At 31.7% G+C, this 24,239-nt stretch overlaps 1 protein-coding gene across 4 annotated transcripts in view; it reads right to left on the bottom strand.

Annotated features, from left to right (window-relative positions):
• Window positions 1–23,050, bottom strand: part of LOC143222543 (protein amalgam-like) — a 313,846-nt gene extending 290,796 nt beyond the window's left edge. For 2 of the 4 annotated variants that reach the window (XM_076449167.1, XM_076449166.1), the window contains exon 1: window positions 22,872–23,049. The gene's annotated coding sequence lies outside the window, so the exon portion shown is untranslated. Of the gene's footprint in view, window positions 1–22,871 lie in introns of all 4 variants that reach the window. The other 2 variants (XM_076449164.1, XM_076449163.1) reach the window with 2 other exon arrangements.
• Between the last annotated feature and the right edge of the window lie 1,189 nt (window positions 23,051–24,239).

Consider the following 24,239-nt stretch of genomic DNA (forward strand, 5'->3'; position numbering starts at 1 on the left):
TTATAGATTTATATATGTATATATATATACACATATGAGAATTTATTGTATGTATGTGATATACTGACAAATTCATGACATGTTTACTCCTTCCAGTAATATAAGCTACTTATCAAACGTGTTTATTGTTTTAAATATGACAATACTATAAGCATTATGAATAATCATTTGACAAGAAATAAAATGAATTTGTCCACCGGTGGCATAGCGGTGTATCCGAGGACTTACAGTAACAGAAAAAGATGGCCTATTGTGCTTAACCTCTTATACACAAGAACTAATTTATTAACTTCGTTCAAATGAAACATAATCTATTATGATCTTCTTCTCTTTTATTTGTAATTGTTATTTCAAGTTATAAATGTGAAAATGTTATGTATTTAACCTAGTTATATATATATATATGTTTTAACTGACCAAAGTACAAGACTTTGATCTACAGTGTATTTATTCTTCCAAATTCTAGAGTTTCTCTACGTAATGTGATATATATGAGTGTTATAAATGAATTCCAAATGCTTGATGTTAGTACTGAAATGTTCCTTTGACAGATGAGACATTTTTTCAAAGTTTTTTATCTTGTGATATGATTAAACTCCAGTTCACAATAGAATATTGAAACATAAATAGGGCAAACAACCGTACAACTAAGAAATTCGCGAATTCATTCTGCAAGACTATGAACATATAAAACATTGCATACTATGAAGATATTATCTGTTCATGTTTCACACTATCTGTACTCGAAAGCTACTTTAATGAAACGCCATCGTTTGGTAGCTTCTTAAATATTTGCAGATTCTGAGTTAAAACGTATCTTGAAAGTTCCTTTAAAAATATTTTATACTAATATATCATTGTTAGAGCATAAATCGTATAGTTTTAATAGCAAAATATGTATAATATACGGATCTATAGTTTCAATTAAACAGTAACGGAGTTACAGACAGCTAGAAACCTTAAATGTGGACTTTTGAAAAGAAATTTTAGACATGATTATTTTAGCGAATGTTTAAAGTATAATTTTTTTGAAACAGTGAAACCAATTATCTTTTATGTAAAATATGTAGTTTCAGCATGAATCAGGTTAATTTTCCAAAGGGTAACAGAACACACTTTATATTATCTTATTGCGTTACAGTTTACACAATTTTCACAAGGTTTCGTTTCGATATTCGATGGCCTAAACACAATCCGCTTGTTTCTGTTATTCTTGAGTGAACATTCTCAGAAAGAACACGGAGAGTTTCAAGTTGTCAAAGAGGAATGTTACTTCACCAAATGACGCTTCCTGCAGCTGCTACACAAATTTTTGTTGACAGATATACATTAATAGCCACTTTATTAGTTTCCTGCGCACATGAAACAAACACTTAAACTTACCTATGCAAAACTGACTAATCCTGTGGTATCTCAGGTTATAGCTTGAATCTTATAAATATATAAATACAATTAGTGAAAAATAAAATAAAAAAGATCACGATTCATTTTAACTCCAAACAGGAAACTATGTCTTTAGTGGTGTTTCTAGTGCAAACCCTTGTGGCGGATTTACTGTTGTATATTTATTTTGAGATCGAAGTTTGTTTCAGTTAAATATATATTTAGAAAGGCATGTAACTTACACTGTTAAATGTGTGATGCGAAATTCCCGCCTATTTACTAAAATTATAGAAGATTCTTTAATGTAAGAATCAATAATATATGTTTTACAAAAGCACTAGCGTGTTGTCAGTATTGCAGGGGCAGGCTGAAATGTCTAGAAATTCACCTAACGCTTACAAACCAAAGTAACGCGTCAAGAAACAGTATATATAGATTTATGTATTATTGGTTTGCTATAGTTGTTATACTATAAACCTCAATAGCTATAATTAAAACACTTATTAATCTAGAACTTTAAATACTTTACCAGGAACATTTATAGATTTTGAACATTACAAACCGTTTAACTTCAGCGAATTAACATAGGATGTTACTAATATTATGAAGACATTATAAAATTTCAGTCTTAAAATCTCAGGCGTGATCAGCAAAGAGATAAGTAGCTGCTCGTAAAATAAATTGTGCTTGTCTCAACTCAAAATAAATTCACTCGTGAACCCTCAGTAAGATATCAAGAAGGTTCTGAATCGGATACAAGAGTAAATATTGATTGTAAGTTTGTAAACCTTTTTATATAAATCATTATTTGTAATAAGTATTTACAATAACCTTTATTATAAATTGTACTATTGTTTGTATATTAAAATATATTTGTATTAAGAAAGAAAGTTGTGTATATCAATGTTTTTAGCAAACAAGATAAATTTGATATATCTCAACATTTATTTAACTTCTAAGTTTAAATTAGTATTGAACTCAGTTTCAGACTATTTGAAATCGTAACACGTAATATAATAGGCTGGATACTTCTCCGGAATAAATCGCAATACATAACATACTTTACAGAACAGATGACTGGAAGTAAGTAAGGATATACGAAGAACCATTTCTAGTTCTTTCCATTGTTGAAAATAGGCTTGACATATGAAGATAATCGAATGAAATATTTCACTTTTACTTATATTGCTCCTATATTGAAAGGTGTTGTAAAAAAATGGAAATGTTTTAGTGAAGTAGCATAGTTTTCTTGATTCCTTTATAAGAGTGAATAACTAAAATTTCAGCACTGATAAGTGAAGACTTTTCCATGATAATATTGAAATAACACAAACTACTTGTGTTGAAGAGTTTTGTTTCCAAGAATATCGCAATAACTTCAACTATATTTGGTTAACCAAGTCAACTGAATATAGTTGGGCAATTTTGGAATGAAAGCGAAAATCACTTTTCTATTTCTGGTAGCTGTGAAATAATTTCTGCTCATAATTGTAATGGCTGTTACTACACAAGGCACGTTTGAACTTTTTTTTTAGTTTTTCTTAATACATACCAGCTGTTATTGCAACAAAAAATGATTCAACCCGTTATACAGTGGACGTTTGATAGCCAGTCAATGTAACTATCAAATGTGTCGCATCTAAAAACTTTATATCAACGACTCGGTTAAATGATGGCGTCAATTTTCTAGTGGTGATTTAATATTTCTTGTTTCCTTACAAAAAGCGTTAGATTATTTGTGTCAAAATACATATTATCAAACCTTTTCTATCAGGTGGACGTGAATTTGAAACCATTTCATGCTTTCACTAGAGCAGCACATTATACAATGTCTTTTCTCCACAACTCTATGTCCTCCGCTAGTACAGCGGTAAGTCTATAGATTTACAACGCTAAAATCAGGGGTTCGATTCCCCTTGGTGGGCTCAGCAGATAGCCCGATGTGGCTTTGTTATAAGAAAACACACAACACTAAAAACTTTTGATCTCATTACTGCGGTACGTAATGGTATCAACATAAAATATGACGTTTAAAGCTGAAAGAAAATTGATTTGATCATATTAGTTTATTTTAATTGATAATTAAAGCCATCAGCTGTTAACTGTTACGATAAGACAACATAGGATCAGTTATGAACTTATGGTGCCTGGTTATTCTTCAAGACTTTATCGCGCAAGACCACTCAGAAGTTTTGTTTATCCCAAACCTACAGACTGGGCTACCGGTAATTTGCTTACCACAAGTATATATATATATCGAAACCTGAATTTTAGAGTTATAAGCATTAAGACTTACTCTTAAGCAAAGGGGAAACAAACTATGATCGACAGTATAAAAATAGGTGTAACTTATATCGAAGAAAGTTTGACAAATAAATTATTCTAGAATTTTATAATCACTGAATCTTAGACTCTTCATAGACAGTATTTAGATTTATATGATAAGATATTGATCATATCCATGATCTTTTAATATGATAGATGAACAAAATAATCACAGTAAAACAATATAATTAAAACAATAAAACTATTAAACCATACATAACAATAACTTTGATTTTCAGAATACGACGAATAATTTTCAATTGTTTCAGATTATTTGCTCAAAGTTACATAAGAGGCTAACTATGCATAGCCATGACCAATTATATACTTCTAAAGTAGAAGGAAAGCATCTAGTCAATAACCCCCACCACTGACTCTGAAGCTACCATTATCAGACGGAATTTCAGCATCACTCCTTCAGTGTATCCGCGCTAAAAAAGTGTGAAACGCGTTCTGTCGTCGACTAGCCACGACTTACGAAGCTTCCAAATCACAGTCCAACACGTTAAGTACTACGCCAGGCAAGACATGACAGATAAGTTATAAACTGCAGTTTGTATTGTATGACTTAAGAAAGTTTTTAGTAACAGAATTCTCATACCGAGAAAGAAGCTTCTTTATTACATTAGAATCGGTTTATTTCTTGTCATTTAAAATGTATCATATAAATGTTGTCATAGTAAAGATAATATTTTTGTTTCAAGATAATTATTATACTGAAACCCCTCTTTAAGTAAACTATGTAGTGGTTTTAATGAATAACTTAGCTCTTTTTAATCAAATACTTGTAACGTCATACTGGTTTCAGTATACATTTGAATCAGAAAGTTCCATAAAGAGTGGCAAAGATATAAGTAGGTACACTAGTAGTATTGCATTGCAAGAGACCATGGAATAACGTCTAAAGGAAATCTTCTTTTAAAGGGACAGTGCGATTGAAGGTTAAATAATTCCGAATGAAGTGAAATAGCTGAATGAATGGTGTAAAACCCATCATCACGTGTTAGTTTGGGTCACTTATATCTCTAGTAAACAAAACTTTCATGAGTAGAAGGAAATTGGACGAGAAACAACAATGCGTGCAACTCGTCTTCATCAATCATTATTCAGTTTCCTATACGACCCTGACGGCACATGTTCTTCTTCAGAAATCGATGAGAGCCTCATATCCTGTCAAAGCAAGAAATCTGAAAGAAGAAAGCTAGTGCTGGCTTTTCTTTCCTGGTATTCATTTAGAATGACATTCTTTTATCATGATATCACCCACCATTCTCCTCAGGAACTTCGGGAGATTCAGAAGTAGATCATGGAACCACTGATTAAATGTACTTTGCAATCACCATCTCAAATTTAATCAAAGAGCTGATCTTGTCACTTTCAGAAGAGACAGTGAAAAAGTACTTTAATTAAGGTTAAATGATAATTGCTCTGTTCTGATATTTCCTTTTAAATAACAACCGGAGATAAACTTTAAGAACAAGTTAACTTATTTTTCATTATATTTGTATTTTACTGTAAATTCTACAAGACATGTTCTGATATTGCATATTGACCTAAACATAACGAATTGAATACAAATTCGTTATTATGGTTATGAAACAAAATATTTTCAAAACATGCAATATGCTGTTTTTGCATTAACTTGGTGTTCTAGTGGCGTATAATAATTAATTAAAAATTAATCATTCGGTTATTTATCTTCACGAATACATTACTCAACATGATCAATAGTTTGTCTGTTAGTTGTTGTCTGTCCACCGAAGGCATAGAAACAAGGTTCTTAGTGTTAAAAGCTTTCAGATTTGAGTCAACAAGGGGCCACAATCAATAAAGATCATTATATATATATGTTTCATTTCTTAATAATAAGAATAATTACAAAATAGTAAGTAATAACGTCTTCAAATAACATTTTAATACAAAACGCATAATATCACTCTTCATAAACAAGATTGCGTTATTTACTTCAATCCATTTAAAGTTTCAATTTTGGTTGAAAAGTTATAGAAACGATACGTTTTTAGTTTTGCCATAATGTTTGCTTACATTTTACTTTAAAATAGGTTATACACAACGATATAGGAGTCACCATAAACGGAAAACGATGATTTAATACATACTTGTTTATTACAGAGACAAAAAACTTATATGATTCAAACAGTTGCTGCGCATTTTCTTGGTGCTGTACGGAAAAGAAATTTCTTATAATCGATAACTTTTGCGACAAAAGATTAGGCTTCAAGTTAGCTGTAAAATTCAAATGTTAACGTTTTACCAAGGGAGGAACTTGTCCATGACTCTATAACAGTATTGATGCATATTTCTACTCTAATATTGTCGGATAGAAAACATAATAAACCAAGCACTATTATCATCTAATATTTTGCGGGTTTTCCTAGTAATTAGTTACAGTATCTTGGTAACATTTATCTTAGTATAAAGTGCCCAGAAAGTAAAAGACAGTACAGCCTTTACTAAGATGTCATTTTTCTAACATCTTGTCTTGTTACAAAAGATATTAAAGATATAGAAAATATACATATCCTACTAGGACCCGACTATTCAAATGTGAAAAAATATCGCTTCTGGCCATGAAAAATAAAAAGTTGTATCTTTCATTTTCGTTTCAGTAATTCTATAATGTGAGAAAACATTAAATGTAATCCCGTCAAGCCGGAACTTATCAAACAGGTCTGATACGTCTCATTATGTAAAGATAACTTTGTGACAAGGCACAGTGACAAGATAAACGATCTAACAAATTATGGCAGCTTCTAACGCGACACTCTTAATAGGTTCATAATTATGTGCATAATATAAAATGTTTAAGAAAAATGGTTATTTTAATTTTCTTACATCCTTTTTTATACTATTTTCAAACTTAAAAATAATTACGTTTGTAAATAGAAAATTTTATTATTCACAAACAACTTCAATGAAAACATAAAATAAATCAACAGTACAATTAAGAATACAATAATAATCAGCGTAATTCATACCTATAATAATAAGAACTGCTTATTTTCTAATAAGATAATTTGTGCGTACAATTTGTGGAAAGTTTTATTATATTCTCTCAGCTGTTGCAATGCTCATGTAACATATTTAAGCTAAGAAACATACACTTGAAAAAATTTGTGCAGGGAAAAACATGAATAATTTTAGATAATGAAGTTTGAATATACCAGTAAGAAAATAACCTTTCTTGGAAAGGAATTATAAGCCAAGTTAAAAGAACATCTTATTTTTCTAAACTTTTACCATTAATATAATTTATGCTTTTTTCTCTTTGCGAGACAAAAAATGGATTGTTCACTAATAAAGACCACCTTAAAGGTATTTTAGTGAGTAAAACAGAAATCCAAAGAAAGAATGAAAAGGATATTAATAGGTATATTATATATGAAAGGATTAAAATTTCGATTTTTACTTATTTTTCCTTTATAGCATAATGAAGAAGCACTGATGATAGTTAGAAAAAATAATAATCTAGTTAGAACGGATCATTAGTCTTGGCTATGTATTTTAACATTTGAGAACTTTGTTCTAGTTTCTCCGTAGTAGCTCAGAGCTTTTCTTTAAACTTCTGCGTGTATGTGTGTATGTTATTCATTAATAGTTTATAGTATCTTACATTCTCATCACAGATAACAGTTTGTGCTTGTGATTAGATCTAATGAGTTACAAACCAAGCAAAACACATGAGCTGTGTGTGTGTTTTCTTATAGCAAAGCCACATAAGGCTACCCGTTGAGCCCACCGAGAGGAATCGAACCGCTGATTTTAACGTTGTAAATCTGTAGACTTACCGCTGTGCCAGTGGGTGGACAACACATGAGCTAAAGCAAACACATAAATTTAGAACACAATTACAGCTGTTTATAAAAAATAAGCAAAAATAATTGAAAATAGAATTTATTGTGTAATATAAGCTTCTATTGTCCTGCTAAAGAAGCATTAATTGTGTAATATCAACTTACGCTATTCTACTAACGGGATTTCACTGTGTAACTTAATTGTTTTACTACAGAAGTAATGTATCATATTAGTTTTTCATTTAAAATTACATAAGACAACGAATGACTAGCTGACATGGCTACGCTATTTAATAAACATGTTTGAAAATTAATAAAATGTTAAACATTTAACTAAAAGTATAGCAACGTACTGCTACTATTATTTTCGGTTGAAATAATAATGTAGGCTCATCACGCGTACAAAAATATGTTCTGAAAACTTACAGTAAACTTATAACTTAAACAATTAAATTTTAAGAATATTTAATTTTTGTATTATGTGTGACGTTTAGGGAAACATTTTAGTCAAAAATTACGATATTATTCTATTTCGCAAATTCAGTGTTGTACAATGACGTAACTTATAATAATGATGGTATTTTTCTGGGACGTTCCTCACATGACAATTTAAGCTGAGGTATATTGCAGTAACTGGATACTGCAACTCATGCTAAGAAAGTTAGCAAACAAGCATTTGTTCTAGATAAAATAAAGGTAAAACTTGAGCAAACGAAAACACATACAAAAGAAGCAAACGAAGTTCGATAGCTATATAAATAATAACATTTCATTGAGTGGAATTCTTTAGCATGCCTTTAAATGAGATTAAAAGGAAAAAATATTTGCTGTTATAGCATAGAAAGATAGTTTTTGTATGTTATCCCAGTAAAACATGTCTTATCAATAGCTTATTCTATGCATATTTTAAAAAAATATAATATAGTGGAAATAATTTTGGAAACAGCCAATTTTTACTGTTATTATTTTCGAAGAATTGCAGAACCAACAAGATAGTCTTCTTGCGTCAGGATAGGATCATGTACAGTGACAGTGGCGTAATGACAGTTTATGTTGCGACTGGTTGTCATCTAGCCAGTCAGACAGTGCCACACCAGCATAATGCCCATATAACTACAAAAGTCTCAATGGTCTTAATAGTAGCATTATGAATACCTTATGACAGAAATGACAAATAAAAACGTGTAGAAATCAATGTTTTGACTAGTTGAAACTATTCTATTTGAAATTTTGAAGCAAACTTCATGTTTCAGTGGCAACTATATTAAAAGTTAAAACTCTACAAGATTGTATTAAGTAGCTCTGGATATTTTCTTTACATGATACGAGTTCGTTCAGTGGATATCTACAATGATGCATATGTCGGTGGGCAAATAAAACTTTGGGCTACATCTCAGCCAATGGTACTGGAAATTGACACATCATGACTGCTGACAGGTACAAACAGGTTTTTATCAGTCATATTATTTCTTAAGGAGCAAATCGTTTTGTGTAAAGATTTATCTCCTAGCAAGATAGCGATCACATTTCTTGAACAAATGTGGTGAACGATATCTGGAAGACAAAACACACCAAAGGGACACTTACAACCATGAAATGATATACACAGTGTCCCGATATGAATGTTATCAAGGCTATGTGGACTTGTAGAAAAACTGAGAATGTTAAATTACAATCAAACAACAGAACATTCAAAACCAGATAACGGCACACTTCTTGGTTATGAAGTCAATTGAACTTGTGGCTTGAATGAGGTTGATAGACAATTCGTCCATGATCGTTTCCTATTGGTATTAAAGGATTATGGTAGGAATGTATATAGTGTTCAGTATATTTTATTTACTGGGAGTATTCCTAATCTGTGAAGAGATTATACGTCTAAGTGTTTCTACATATCTGTCAAACTTATTCAACGATATTTTCAAGATACACTTGTTAATAATGTTTTTATTTTTATCAATAATCTATTGTAACTTTTTATCAGGTATCCATTCATAAAACATATGATACAGATAAAATAAATGCTAGTTTCATAATTTCATAAGTAGGATAAAATCTTTGTTTAGTTATGCCTAGCTAATCTCTTTCATTTGTCATGCAAATGATCTGGATTCACATATAACATCCTTGAAAACTGAATGGACGAATGCCGTAAAAATGTACTAAGCATTTTGCTTAATTAAAGGTTGTATATTACCACAGCTATTTCAAAAAATCTTATATATGTTTTACCTATATTTGGGTATACTTCCTTGGGTGGGAGCAAACCCATTTTCGGGAGTGACATGTATACTTGTAGAATTGAACAAAATGGTTGATGATTCTGCCTCCCCCTCGTATGTGGGCCCGGCATGGCCAAGCGCGTTAAGGCGTTCAACTCGTATACCGAGGTTCGTGGGTTCGAATCCCGGTCGCACCAAACGTGCTCGCCCTTTCAGCCGTGGGGGCGTTATAATGTGACGGTAAATGCTACTATTCGTTGGTAAAAGAGTAGCCCAAGAGTTGGCGGTGTGTGGTGATGATTAGCTGCCTTCCCTCTAGTTTTACGCTGCTAAATTAGGGACGGCTAGCGCTGATAGCCCTCGAGTAGCTTTGCGCGAAATTGAAAACAAACAAACCCTCCTTTGTATATGGTATTTGAAATAGTCGTTGGGATATGGGTGATCTAAGGACTAGGAAACATCTCACTAGGAATCTGGTCGAGTTCAAAGTGCCGTATGACACAACTCTTGTTTTTCTATCTGTACATTGTATTGACATCAAAGCATCCTGCTGTTTTACGCCAGCATCAGGTTTGAATTCTAACACATTTAATCGAGACACACGTAAAAATTATTGAGAATAATTGTTTTATTGTAATTAACTACCTGACACATACATTGTACCTAAATATTTGACATGCACGACACATCTCTGTTTCAAATAATAACATTACCGTTTTTTTAATTGGACGGTCTAAAGCCAAATTTCGAAGATAAAGCAAGTCAGAGTTTATAAATTCTTCAGTGTGTAAGAAAATAAAAAAAAATTCAATTTAAAATTACTAATTCTAAAATAAGTATAATTATCTATTAGAAATAAGTTGTTCAGTTGGCTTAAAGGTTGGCTACTTCAATGTAAATTTATTTATAATGCGTGAAACAATCGTAAACAATAGAAATTGTTTGGTAAGAATTTTGATGAATTATAAACATTGTTTTAAATACGGCTTAAGATTTGATTTCTTAATCTTTATGTTTATGAAAAAGCATTGTCAGTATTGTATGGATTTTGATGAATTTTAAACTTTTGGTAAGTAGAGCTTAAGGTTTGACTCTTTAACCTTTGTCTTTACGTAGAAATAATATTAGTGTGTGTGTGTTGAATCTAAAAATAGAAACATAATAATCTAAAGTTGAATTATGCATTATATTCTCATAAGACACTCCTTACCATGTAAAATGTAGCATTTTATACTGTCTATTGTTCATTTCTTCATTAAGATAAATAGTTATCGTGTTGTCATTGTACTTAAAAGTGTTTGAAATAATCGTTTGTCAGAATATTTTGGTAATGGTTGTAAACGTAAGCAGCTTCTTCGTTGTTGGGCTACTTGTGCTCTGTCCACCGCTGGAATCGAAACCCGATTTTTAAAGTTATAAGCTCTCATACTTACCGTTGAGCCATTGAGAGCGAATACAAACAGAAAAAAGTCTATCGTAGTGGTCTAAATGTAAGATTAAGACTTCTGACTGTTTATTGAAGTTGTACAAGAGAAGTTATCAGAACTAGGTTTTGTGTATTAGATGAATGAAAACATATGATGAGCTATAATTAACCTATCTCAACCTTAATTAAGATTAGTGATGACTAACTTTGTTGTTGTAAAACTATCACTCAAGTAAACCATATAGCGTTAATCTTTGTATCTTGGAATTGTAACTTACTAATAATATTAATGCTTTGTGATGGCCATGTATAATATAGGTGTGTCGTCATTTCAGTGAGTTAAAACTGTTTTGTCAAAAACTGTTGCTGAAGTAAAAATATGTTTTTAACTATGTATATATATATAAGGGAGTTTACACATTGCTAGTATGTGAGTTCGTTCGTACTCAGAGTTAATCAACTTTATATAAACAATTTGCATACTCTAAAGCATTAGAGTGTCGTCGCAGATGCGAGTTGTAACAACACAGGCAACATGTTTAGCATACACATATTTAATTTATTTGACACTGGAATTTTGCCACAGCTGACTTTTCGGTACATGTCACATCTCTTTCACATGAAAGACATCTGTAGAATGAAATCGTGAAACAGTGTAGAGCCAAGCCAACGAACATAACATTTCAAAGAGAAAACTTCAATGTTCTCCAAAGGAACGGAAAAGTCCTGTATAAATGCTGCTAATAAACTCCTTATACACGCAAATTTTAATCCGAAAAATCATCACATTCGTAAAATAAGAGCTACAATTCGAAAGATAACCTTATAATCTATTACCCATTGCGATGAAGCCTGACATGACATATCTATTGACATCAGTAACATAATAATAAATAAAAACTAAAGTTAATGGTGATGATTCACAAGTCTGTAGCCACACTTAAAAAAGTTTTTAGATAAAAAATACAGCCAAAGAAACTATAAGCAACACAATCTTATTTGATCACATCCAAGTGATACCTTCTGTTACAACTTTCATTAGGATATTTGTGCCCTTGATTGCTTAAACTCACGTACGATGAAAATTTGTCAAAGTATTTTATTTAAGATTGATCCAGTCGTCCTTCTTAGAAACTTGTTAGAATATAAATTGCGATGCCGAGCAATTGTGTGTAATGAAGACTATAGGAGTGAATGTGATTGAGGATGCAGTTTGAAGGGCCGCACAGAATCTGGATCATGGTTGTTATAAAGTGTGATTAACCCTCAGTATCTGTGGTTACCTTCTTTTCTAATTTTAAATGTATAGTTTATATTTTATTATGAAGATTTTACTGAAAGATAAAACAATACATTCTGAGTTTATAAGCTCCAGTCATCCTCATCTCTTTTATTTCACTTATACTACTGAATTTTAGTGTCCGTTTTTTTATGAAATGGATTTCTTTTCTGATTGGAAGGCAACTTAAAATCTGATTATTTCTACTGAAGAAATAGAAGTGCTGTCTTACAATAAAAAAATTAACACTTTGTATTATTTTTATGTCTATTAATACGTAATGTTTGCTAAGTAATGGTTTAATGTGTGTGTGTAAAAATACGTGTAGTTCATTATACCAGTTTATACCTTGTCAAAAATAAAAAATAAAACTTTCCAACAAAATACTCTTACACATAGAATCATTTTTTATTCATACAATAAAAGGTATTAATGAAATTGCGATTGTTGTGAATATTTGTTGTAAACACCTTTTTACAACATACACCTACACAAACTTATTCATCTATTCATTTGCAAGCTCACATAGTCACCTTTCCATATACGTATAGTTTGATTCGGTACTTGGGTTTTCCATTACATGACCCATTAGTTGGCATCATTCTTGATGAACATTTTTCGGACTGATGAATCAATTAGTAGTAGATATTCTTGTCTATGACATGTTTCCTTTGCACGAACGATTTACTAGAGTTATAGACCATCTGTACTCGCCTAGTTCTCTTTTCTTTTACTTTTTTTGGCATCCATGGTTTGGCTCATGAACAAATACCTTCTGGATGTTATTTCTGAAGCAGGATACTAGTATCCAGTGTAGTTTATTTTAAGTCATACCATAATTTTATAGCTCTTTTCTACCGTTGGACTTTAAAGATAAATTGAAAATAAGTATAATTTTTTCATTCGTCAAGGAATTCTAGAGAATTGCGGTGTCTATTTTTGTCTGTCTTTTCTGTACTTTATTTAGATTTCATGACTTTCTTGTTTTAAAGCAGAAAACTTATAATCTTTCATCTGTGACAGAAATTTTCATGCATTAACTGAAACCCTAGCGCAATTTACGTTCACGTTTAATGCTGATTAATTACTAAAATATCTGGTTAAAATGAGTAGACATAAAACGTGAAGATGAATTTAAAAGCCTCACTGTTTCCATCAAAGGTCAGTTTGTAAAAACTCACATCCATTAGTAGTTATATAGGGTAATATCACTAAAAAATATTTCAAATACCATAGCCACAAGATTGTAAAGTAAGAAAATAATACTTCCCTGCTATTTAAGAATTTATTCCTAATATCCAATCTCTCAGTTAATGAGATTAATACTGGGAACTGGTGGACTTCAGTTGGGGAGGGGTTCAAGGTTTCCTGTATTCATGTTGAAACTAATACAAGATTAATCGAATAAAGGCGTATTTCTGTTGACTTCAAAATCCCACATATCATTCCTATAAAAACTTTTCTTCAAATAGTGTTCGCCCACGGAGAAATGGAGTTTAGAGAATGGCCGAATCCTCTTGTCTTAAACAAGATGTTAGAAACACTTTTACCATCTAATAGCAGCATGTAATCTTCATTGGACCACCATTCCTATCGACATCACTCTCATAAACTACGAAAAACTCGCTTTTTAAACTGAAGAACCAGATCTTATATTATTCACTTCTTTTCTGCCAGATTTGGTACGGGTTCTACTCCTCCATTGCTTGGAAACTACTTCGAATTTGTCCAGTTCAGGTTCCAAGTAACGCAATGAGCTAAATCTACATTAGAATCAAAATAAATTATCTGAAATCTTTGTTTAGAAATCAACCCACCAAACATATCTCCGAGTCAAAGGCCCTAATTTAATATATATGTTAGTACAAAATTATCCTTATTATTTCATAGTTAATTATAGTTAAATAAGGCTTCGTAAAAGTAGCTTTGGTTAAAAATATTTTCATAAATAGCCACGTCTTGTTCCTCTCTGTCATAAGTTATGTTGCATTTCTAACAAAGTGACAATGTTCTCGTCCCTTCTTTAACATTGGTTTATTGTTGCTGTTTTTTTTAATTTCGTGAGATCCATATGCACTTGTTGTTCCTAATTTAGCAGTGAAGGCAGGTGGTCAACACCACCCACTGCCAATTCTTGGTTTACTCTTTTACCAACAAATAGTGATATTTACCGCACTTAGAACCGCCCAATGGTTGTAAGGTTGAACGAGTTCGGCAAAGAGGTCTCTAACACGCGATCTTGCAATTGTGAATAGAGCGCTTTAACCACCAGGCCTCCACTAACATTACCCTCTGTCAGAAATCATATCGTGTTTCTAATAATAATTTCAGCACGAACCATGTTGTGTTTCAAAACACTGTTCTAGGTCAGAAGTTTTGTATTCTCGCCAAATTACTCTCTATCAGAAAACCTGTCGTGTTTCTGTCACTATTTTGAGTCAAAACCAATGTAGCGGTTTTGATATTACTTTCACCATGAAACCATGTCGTGTTTCTACCACTGTTCTCAATTTCCAGCCTTGCAGTAGTTTTTAACAACATTCTCATTCCAAAGCCATAGTATGATTATACCATATAGCTTTTTACATTTATTGTAAGAAAATCTTAATAATAGTTTGATTTAGTTTTTGAATAACACGCAAAGCTACATGAGGGCTACCTGTCCTGGTCAGAGGGAAGTTAGCTAGTCATCGTCACCCACAGCCAACTCTTTGACTATTCTTTTACCAATGGATAATGGGATTGACCGTCCCTTTATAACGCCCCCACGGCTTAAAGGGAGAGCATGTTTGGTGTGAGGGGATTCGAACCCGCGATCCTCATATTACGAGTTGAATACCACCTGGCCATGCCGGGCCGTTGATAATATATTGCGATGGTATGACAGTCGAAAATAATATCTACAAATTCATTACTAGTTTTTTGTTCGGCTATTTCCATTTTACATCTAGATATTTTCGATAAACGAATGTTTCAAACACGCGTATTAAAGTTATTTTTAGGAAATTTATAATATACATTTTTTTGTGATAATATATGTTAGTAATAATTTTACGAAAATTGGCATATTTTAGAACTCAGAAAAACCGAAATTTATGAAAAAACGTACTTTTTATATTTGCCATTGGCATTTTACAGGATTTTTTTCGAAAATATAACGACACTCTCTTCAAACTTGTATGTTTTAAACGTCGACGAAGATAATCATATAGTTTTATGACACTTACACAGTATTTATAGTATTATTTATTTACATTTCAGGTTAATATGATGACTAGTTTCAGAGAGACCTTAATAAATATTTTTGTCGAAATGTCCGTAATGTCCGGAAGTTAATGGCTGCTCCTAGTAGCACAACGGTATGTGTGCGGATTTAGAACACTTGAAACCGGATTTCATTACCCGTGGTGAGCAGAGCACAAATAGCACTTTGTATAGATTTGCGCTTAATAATAAACAAACAAACAAACACGTTTATGACTGAAGAACTTTCTCTTTATCCTGCTTGTGAGAAATATTTTATTTTTTTCATAAAAGTAAAATTTCATAATATACAAAATATGAAACATTGTCTATCTATTATTTACTTCATTTACACCTGTTGATTGCAGTTTCATAAGAATACAGTTGTGAAACTTGCAATGAAAGTTTCTTCACCTCGAAGTGATTTCTATGGAGAACACAATGCAGCCAACATGATCCAGTGTTAGGAGTACAAAGTTAATTGTACTGTTGTGCGTTCATTTGTATGCGATTACTCCATATTTTTCTAATTTCCTATTCTTTACAAGCGCACTCTTACATTGTATTTTTTCAAGATAATGATAGGTTTTGAAACGTGGGGCCCACTTTATGAATCGGCTTTGCAAATACGCAAATGGAATACCTCAAAACTACTTCTGAAAAATTTGTTTGTCTGGAGACATCGTGAGTTTAATTGTGTACAACTTTCTATCGCATTAGAAAACATTAATGAATTTATAATAAAAATAAATGTTCAAACATGCACGATAAACAATATATTTTAGTAAGTGTTCAGCTGCTGTGATAGTTAACATGTTACTGCACTTGCAAAAGTCTATTCCTTCTAATAACATTTGCCAGATGTAAGGCACGTGTAGTACATGTAGCGTTCTGTGACAAAAGCTATAGTTATCCAACATAGTAATAGGGAAATGTTATAGCTTCTCTTGTATTATTAATATTCAATTTCGTAACGCAGGTATTTGTATAACGAATACATAAGATACTTTATATGACACTATACTTTCACGTCTCTCCAAGCATATTCAAAGCTCACATCAGCTCAATAATTGTTTGTTTTTATGAATTTCGTGCAAAGATACACGAGAGTTATCTGCGCTAGCTGTCACTAATTTTACAGTGTAAAACTAGAGGGAAGGCAGTTAGTCATCAGCACCCACCGCCAATTTTGGAGTTACTCTTTTACCAGCGATAGTAGGATTGACCGAACATTTAACGCCCTCACGGCTGAAGGGTCGAGCACTTTTGGTGCGGCGGGGATTGGAATCCGCGCCCCTAAGATTACAAGTCGAGCGCCCTAGCCACCTGGCCTTGCCGGCCCTCAGTTCAAAGATACCAGCAATTTTCGCATTTTTCATTACATATCACGTGTTGGCCAGGCATTAATTATATCACCCAAATCGCAGAATCTGTTAGACACGTGTTAGAAATCATATATAGAAATGAAAAGTTGTAATAATATGTTTGTTTTGACAGACACACTCATTGAAATTAGGTTACATCTAAGTTTTCACGCTATTCCATAAGAAGATATAGTGTTCAAATCGACGAACACAGCGCCTGTGGACTCCTATACAATCAGACTGTTGAAATATGCACTGGAAACTGTCGTCCTCGTTCACTATCTGGCTTACGGAAAAATCTGAAAGAAGGAAGGACGTGTTTTGATCATGACCGCCTTATGACGAAGCCTTTTATAATAGAAATTGAGTTAGGCCTGGCATGGCCAAGCGTTTTAAGGCGTGGGACTGGTAATCCGAGGGTCGCGGGTTCGCATCCCCGTCGCGCCAAACATGCTCGCCCTTTCAGCCCTAGGGGCGTTGTAATGTTACGGTCAATCCCACTATTCGTTGGTAAAAGAATAGCCCAAGAGTTGGCGGTTGGTGGTGATGACTAGCTGTCTTCCCTCTAGTCTTACACTGCTAAATTATGGACGGCTAGCACAAAGAGCCCTCGAGTAGCTTTGTGTGAAGTTCAAAACAAACACATAGAAATTGCGTTGCAAGGCAAAGGAAAAGATGTATCTTGGTCAAATAAAGTAGATCCGGACTTGGCGAGGTTCTAAAACCGTTACAATATAAAATATTTCGTCTGAGGAAAAATAGTGCTTGAGCTAAAATCAAATTTACAAAATATTTTAATTAAATAAACAAATAAAACTTTCTCTTGCAGACTAGGTCTCAAATTATATACTAAGATTACTGTGGAAAAGGAGAGATTCAGTAATCTTAGATTGTTTTTTTATTCTGCTGTAAAGTAATAATTAGCAATATGAACAATTTTCAGTACTTTAAAAAAGGATAAAATAAGATACAAATTTTGGTCTCCAAGTAAGAAAGCAGTAAGTTTACTCTTAAAAACAGCAAATAGCCCTGTGGCTTTGGTCTAAAACAAACAGAAGTCTTGTTTAAACATGTTTATACACACATTTAAGCTATAAGATAACAAGTATGAAAAGTACCATAAAAAATAATTGCTCACATAGGAAAAACATGAGCATCGAATTGTAGTTTATTTATTACACTTTACAGAGTAACAATACCAATGCGTAAATATAAACTTTTGTGTAAAATTATAATAAGAAATAATATAAGTTATGTTTAATCTTGTTATCGGTTTACAGTGTTTTAATAAAAGTTGCACAGAGGTCGTGGAAAAGTGAATAAACGCAAAATTTTATTCTGTCAACATTCTTATAGTGTTTGTGAGTTTTTGAAGTGTACTATAATAGATTAACTGTCATTTATTTTAATATTAATGTTGGTTTAGTTAAATATATATTCAGAAATACGTGTAGCGTAAACTGTTAAATGTATATTGGGAAAGTTCACTATATTATCTAAATTCTCGAGCATAAGAATCAACAATGTACGATGTGTGTGTGTATGTAAAATACAATTGATTGCCAGTATTATTACCTACTGAATTGTCGAGAACCTCGCCTTAAAGTTTATAAAAGGTAACCAACTCAACATGGAGAAATACGTTTTATATATTGTTGGTTTGCTGCAATCAGTATACTATAAATCTCAAAACACATAATTGTGATAAACGCTTACTTATCGGAAAACTACGACATTTGACCAGAAACTTTTATAGATTTTAAACATTACAAACCGTTTAACTTCAGTGAATTAAGTTTAGACGTATTTTTACGATGGCATTAGATATTTTCGTCGAGAAAACTCAGGTGTGAAGGAGCCCGCTAACTTCCTGTTAGGTGAAGTGTATCTGTGTGTCAACATAAAAAATATATGCTCCTCGTGAACCATCGGTAAAATATTTAGTTGGTAAAACTTTTGCAAGTCATTATTTGTAATAACAGTTATTATAAATTCTATTGGTGTTTGTATATTAAAATATATTTGTGCTAATCTCGTTAGCAAGTATCATAAATTTGATAGACATTGACATTAAATTAATTTCCAAATTCAAATTAGAATTTACGGGTTTTTGAAAATGTAATACGTAACATAATAAATTAGCGAAAAATTATGATACGTAACAGTGCTAAAACGATCTATAAAAAATTGACTATTCAGCAATTTAGAAATATTTTATTTAGTAATTGGAGTGTGTGTGTTTTCTTGTAGCAAATCTACACTGGGCTATCTGGTGGGTCCACCGAAGGTAATCGAACCCCTGATTTTGGCGATTGGAAAGTATTGACATTGTATATTTTATAATACATTTATAACCTAGACAATTAAATCTAAAGTTTTATGAGGGAATGTCCTGAGTCGGGAGATTTATAATTCTTAAAAGCGATTGAATAAAAACTTAAAACATGCAAATTATATTATAAAATAACTTATGTATGGAATAATCCAAAAGACTTATAGTGTTGGAAAGCAACCATTAGTGATGTCCCATTGGTCACAGTGTCGTCAAAATATAATTTCGATACTCTGAATGCTATTAATAAAAGGCTGATAAAAGTTTTCTCTTTAGTCATTGAAGTTTTGCGGTACACATTAAAGCATCGCAGAATAATAACATTATAGTAGTTTTTCTTCTAAACTTAAATGTTCCGTTTAGCTACTCCTATTTGTTAAATACTACATACAGTTCATGCTGTGCGTAATATTTATATAAAGCTTCATTATCACGGGTCATACGTTTAGCAAGAGTAATTACAATGTAGAAATGCATGGAAGAGTTCACTGAAGTACGTCACGAAAACAACAGCTGAGTCTTGAGGAAATCATAAAAGGATTCTGATGTTTTTTTCCATGTTGGGCTATTTGAGGGGTCGCAAAGTGTTAAGTGGTGTACCTAGCAATAGCAGAATTTTGTTTATAATGAATTATTATTCTATACCTGATATACAATGCGTTACACGGCTATCGAAACCTGAATTTTATCGTTGTAAGCCCTCTGAATATCCGCTGAACCACCAGGGAGCTAAGAGAAAAAAATAGATAACGAATATTCCTGATATAAAATATTTATTTTTATTTCCAAATCCTTAACCTTATGAAATTGTGATTTTTACGTCTAAACGTCATTATATATGTATTGTTCCTTAAAGTTTAATTCAGAATATTATTAGGAAAAAAATTAAAAAGTAAAGTGATTTCATAAATCTACGTGTTCTTAGACAAGTTATGTGAGCGGATACGTTTTTTTTATTATATTGATTAACTGATAACAAAATAAGTATTTCAACAGCTAAAAATCAGAATAACTCACAATATCTAACTGCACGTGATTATTTATAAATCCCTTATGTATTTCTGTTGTAATTTTTAGTCATTTTTAATATCCATATTTTCGTGATGTTCGACGTGCACGTTTGTAAATACAAGAATGCTCACTAATATATTCATATTTCGTGTAACAATAATCTGAATGGATCTTAACAGCAAAGTCTGGCGTTTTTTTATATTTTGTAAAAAAATAATTTCCCCATGCTTCTTTTTGATCTTTTAAATAAATATTAATGTTTTTATAATGTTTAAAACAGTTTTGAATTATTGGTTGAAGTTGTGTAGCATTTATGAACTGTATTTTACTTAGTATATATATTAAATTATCCTAATACGGCCGAAAATATTAGAAGGGAATGTATACAACTGACAATTCAATCAATTCTCATCACAATGAATTTTAATCTTCTGGTGCATTTGTTTCTGACACGAAATATGTCTAATTAATTTAATTTCAATAATGTACAAGCTACTTCTTAATTTATTTTAGTGTTGACTTATTTTTGAACCAAATATTATTTTTAACATAAATTTCAGTTGTATTAAGAAACGTTCTTCAAGCTTTGGTTGATATCTTTAGAAGAAATATAATATAGTTTAACAGCATTCTTAAAGAAAGATTTAACATAGGTGACCTTTAAAAAGACCTTTGACTAAAAATGCAAACATTAAACACAAGTGGTCTGCTTACTTGGCTGATTCATAGTTTCATTAAACCCAGGTGCTCATGTTTACCCGAATTTATTGATAGCTTCTGTAGGAAATTAAACCATTCCTTTTTCCCACGGGTGAGTTATTTAAAACGTAAAATACAAAATGGTACGATATTTCATACTTTCGAGAGCATATCGTTCATAGTTTTCTAAATGACGCCTTTGTTCTTGTATTGACATCTACATGCTGAGATTGTTAAGAAAAAATTGGGAAGTTAAAAAAAACTAAGGCTCATGGGCCAGATAGTATTTCCCGAAAGGATTTTTAAAGGAAGTTAATTATTGGATATGTGAGCTATTTACTAATATTTTAGTAATTCTTCGAATGGTTAATGGGCAGTAGCCATTAAAGATTAGAAGTTAGCTGATGTAACTCCTCTTTTCAAGGGTCGTAATAAAAATTGTCCTTTTAATTACAAACCCATTAGTTTTACATCAGTTGTGGGTAAAGTTTTGGAAAGTCTACTAAAAGATGCTTTGCAAAGTAAGTTCACAAAGTTAAAAATTGTATTAAATTGTCAACTAAGGAAACTCTTGCGTTACAAATCATTTGAATATTTTTGAAAATGTTATTTCTTAAGTAGATGAGATCAAGGGTGTAAATTTGGATTTGCAAAAAGCATTTGACAAAGTGTCACATAAAAGGAATATAAAGCAAGTTATCTCTATAGGTGTGAGGAACAAGCTAGCTAATCTGATAGAAGAATGACTGGATGGAAGGAAGCAGAAAGTTGTTATAAAGAAAGGGATCCTAGTAGAATGGTCCATCATTCTCTTAAGTCATCTAAACAGTGACCTGTCGCTAATGGTAAGGTAAATAGGATTTTAGGTTGTATCCACATAAACTTTGAATGCGAGCCTAAAGAGGTCATAATTTCGTTGTAGAGGCCACTGTTTAAGCCGCATTTTGAGTAATGTGTTCAGTCCTGGACTTCTTATCTTAAGAAGGATATTAAATTGTGAGAAAGAGCCCAGAGAAGAGTTACTATCATTAAAATAGCTTTTTCTTTAAAGATTTAGGGGGGATCTGGTTGAGCTGTTTAAGAGTGTTAAAAAAATTGATAGTGTTGATGTATCGTTCTGGAGGACAAAATATATATTTAACAAGGTAGGAGACAGCTTCAGCTAAGACAGTCTTAATTTTCTAACAGTTATTATATTCAGATGTTGTGGTAGCAATATATTTAAGTGAGTTTCAGAGAAAGTTTGATAACTATATGAATGATAAAGGTTGGCTTTGGATTTCGCTTGTCTGTTTTTATTTAATAGTTTTAGTTTAGTTCTAATAGAGACAACGTAGATGGACCAATATGTCCAGCCAGGTATTTGTAGTTCCAAAGATAATCTAATACTGGAGAGCATGCTTCGTTAGTTTTGAGGGGAGAAGAAGTTTTATTATCTAAACAAAACTATTAAGAGAAACTATTATATATAAAAATTTAATATCATTAATATGTCTTATGTTACATGAATTAATTGGATTTGCTTTTCAGCGATAAATGTTACAAAAATTTGACCTACAATACACGCCTCATTTGTGGCATGGCATAATACAATCACCACCAATACAGTAAGAAATCGTATGTTTTGAAATAAAACCCCTAAGTATAGAAAACATAAAATCGTATCTATCAGATAAAAATAAATGAAATGTGTTATAACTTAATGCACTAAAAATAAAGAATATTTTGCTGAAATTATTCATCTTTTTAGCTGAAGCTTTGTTTTCACTTACCTTTCATTTTCTCCAATGCGCAGTATATGCATGAAACTAAGTACGTTTATAAGTACTAGTGGCTTGACGCTGTGAATTAGTTTAATTTTTTCTAATTATACTGACATTAGATAAGGCAAAAGCAGCAGAAATCAACTGGAATCTAAGTTATTGTTGGACCAACTATCTCTAATGTCTTTTTCATTGCATTTACGTTCACATGCAGAATTTGGCACAAAGTGAAATGTGCCCAGAAAGTGACGTTTAACGACCTTAAAATAGATTTTTTTTTTGGCACAGAGAAAAAAACTTCTCTCCGATAGCACAAGAACTAAGGACGCCGCAGCGAATGAAGAAAAACCTTAAATTACAAGAAACTCGAGGAGAAAAATTGTGCTGAAACGACAAAACAACATTTAAAAAACATAAAAACGTACGATATAGGAACACTTATGCCAAAGAATATTTTGAATTCTTGTTCTGTTTTTTAATTGCATGATAATAAAAATATCAAGTTGTAAGTAACTATCTAAGCAGATTACATAAGAACATCAAAAACCAATTACAAACCATAAAAGACGTAATTATCATCTGACAGATACTTTTTTTCTGCTTACAGATCAATGAATTTTTATCTGTAGTCTGATTTAACGACTAATATTAATTCAAAGTTTCCAGTAGTTTTCATTCCAAATCTTTATTCTACTACTCATTATATATATAAAAAATTTTCATTTAAAATTCAAATGCCAGTATGATTACACGAAAAGCACTTGGTTAAATGTTGTTATTGGCGCTCTTGTTTTATACCTTATTTTGAAATACGTGTGTGTGATGTGAGCAAAGCCTCCAATATTCACACTTCTCTTACTTTCCATAAAATGATAACATTGTTATCACGTTTTAGTCAAGATTATTAAAAAGTTTGATAAAACTTACTTCAGTGATATTTATGTCACAACAATTACTTAAAATAAATAAATTTGATGATCATTATTCCATTAAACCATTAACCTTATTCACTTATTTGTCCCTATAACAAAACAATCCCTCGAAAATAAAATATTTTGAGCTTCGAGTGCAACATCGATTTTCCAACTAACTTTATGTAATTATAATTTCATAAGTCGTAATACTATAATTTAATACTTACAAACTTTTCAGTTCTATAAATGTTTGATTTTTCTGCACGTTTATATTTCAATTTTAATTCTAAACAGTGTCTAAATATGCATGTTTGCGTAAGTATTTTAAAACAAATGTAAGGACATTAACTCAATAAAGGCTCGGCATGGCCAGGTGGTTAAGGTGCTCGACTCGTAATCCGATGGACACGGGTTCAAATCCCCGTTACACCGAACATCTTCGTCCTTTCAGCCGTGGGGTGTT

This window comes from Tachypleus tridentatus, chromosome 8, assembly GCF_004210375.1.
Source record: "Tachypleus tridentatus isolate NWPU-2018 chromosome 8, ASM421037v1, whole genome shotgun sequence".
Taxonomy (NCBI): Eukaryota; Metazoa; Arthropoda; class Merostomata; order Xiphosura; family Limulidae; genus Tachypleus; species Tachypleus tridentatus.